The sequence below is a fragment of the Hydra vulgaris genome, chromosome 01 (genome assembly GCF_038396675.1).
Source record: "Hydra vulgaris chromosome 01, alternate assembly HydraT2T_AEP".
Taxonomy (NCBI): domain Eukaryota; kingdom Metazoa; phylum Cnidaria; class Hydrozoa; order Anthoathecata; family Hydridae; genus Hydra; species Hydra vulgaris.
This window is the reverse complement of record NC_088920.1, coordinates 2063914-2066268: the sequence shown is the minus strand read 5'-3', so window position 1 is coordinate 2066268 and position 2355 is coordinate 2063914.

Sequence of the window (2355 nt, the reverse complement as noted above, 5' to 3'; positions counted from 1 at the left end):
AACCAGTTGATATGGAAGCGATGCCCAAAAGATATATTTATTGAAAGAACTGCTCTTAGTATAGGAGTAGCCTCAGCTGTACTAAATTTTAATGAAGGGCAGCAGTTCTTAAATAAGTTGTTTAATGAGCTTGGAGTGGAATTTGGTGTAAATGCGCAAAATTACTGTTTACGTAAAGACAATAAAAGAATCATTAAAGCAGAAAAACAATGTAGTACTAAAGCAAAATCAAGAAGAAAAACGTTAAGAGCAATAAAAAAAGGTTTTTGTGACCAAAATGAAGAACTGGAAGGTGTAACTTATAAAAGTGGTGAATTTTGAACTATTTTATTCTTCTTTTTTTTTTAATTGCGTTTTTCTCAAAATCATGTATTTGGGGTTTGCGACGTAGATTTTTTAAAAAAACAATTATCAGATTTACTTGAAATTTGGCACACATACTCACTACATTAGTATCTACAACATACACTAGGATAATTTTTATTGCTTCTCTCGTTCAGTAATTTTTAATCATTTTTTTTCATGAATTACCCCCAAAATTGCAAAATTTTACACAAATGCAAATATTTTTTGATTTTTTTGACCATATCAAAATCTTCTAGTCTATGTTGCAATGCCACATGTAATATATCACCAGCCAAATTTTCAATAAAAAATATATAAGGGTTCTTAAAAAATCTCTGTCGCAGTTTACCCCATTTATGGGCCTTCAGCGATAATTATGCTGAAGAAGATTTGTCATAATTTTTATTTTTTTTTATTTTGCTTATTGATGTTATATTACACATTGTAGAATTTTTTTTTATTTGAAAAAATTGATTTTTTTTTTTTTTTTGCTAATTACTATACTACCACCTTAATGTTGGATGTTCGACCAATACGAGCTGTAAACTCCTAATTACACAATATGCAGAAAAATTCAACATCATTTTGTGATTTATTTATTTGAGTATCAGATGTAGGGAAATAAAGATACTAAGTATACTCATAAAATATATAAAAATCATGCGCTACATTGTTCTTAAAAACATTTTAGATCTAAGAAAAAGTAATTAAAATACTCGTTCAGTTAAATTTACAATAAACTTCTTTTTCGGAAAAATGTTTCTTTGACCAAAATCTAGCATTTTGTTTATCAAATTATATGAGTCTTCAGATAAATTTGCCAAAAGACTATAACCCTGAAACCTTAATCTGGGGTCTTGCTGAATAGGAGGAATAGAAACATTGGAAACTGAAGTATTATTCGAAGACTTTTCCGATAATGATGTCAACGCAGCACTTGTTGTCTGCATAGTAGATTTCGTCGTTTTATGTTTTTAAATGGAGTGAATATAGCCAGATTTTTATAATAATTGAAATGAGCTTACTAGTTAAAGGTATTAAGCTAAACTTTTTTCTAAAAATAGTTTTGGTTAAAATAATAGTACCGTATACAACAGAGTATTATTGTGTTCAATTTGTGAGCGGAAAATGAGTTTTCCTTTGTTTTAAGCAATTTTTAAAGTGTGCGCGTGCGCTGACCAATCACATAATGTTTTTGTGGTTGATTGCCCGTTTTAAGTGATCTTTTTTATGTATAAAATAAAAAAACATACAATGGAACAATTATTCAAAGAAATTAATTGCCCATGGCTGGGAAAAGATCTGCAAAACAAAACAAAAATTATGATGTAATAAAAAATTTTACAAATAGAATAACATAGTATTTAGTAAAAAGAGGAAAATGGCCTTTTATGTGTCAGGTAAAACGCCCTGTATATATTTAGTTTTAATATTTATGTTTTGTTTCAAAAGAAATAAACTTACCTAAAAGTTTTTAACACTAAATAATTACAGGACGTTTTGCCCCCCCCCCCCACATAAAAGGGCATTTTTCTTCATCCAAAACTAGCTAATGGCAAATAAACTAGTTTTATTGATTGAGTTTTAAAATTTTTATACTTTGAATATTGTGCAATAAATTACCCACAAAGCAAATATTTCTTTATTATAATCACACAAACAATACAACTAATTTTCTGTAACTTTTAGTGGAGCAAGATGTTCCTAAAGTCAAGTCCTTTGTGTATTTGTGAGACCTAGGTAAATTAATAATGTTGACTTTATGGACATCTTGCCCCACCCTATCCTAAACTTGAAAATATAAGAAAGCAAAAGAAGAGAATAAAAACAATTGTTAAAAAAAAAATGAAATTAAAAAAATTAGGCTTTAAGGTGCAACGAATGAAGGGGGAGAAGGCTGAGTCAAAGTATATGCTATATATACACGATATATATATACAATATATATATGCCATATATACACGATCTTTCTTATTATAAATTTTATGATACGGCAAAGGAAAGGGAATA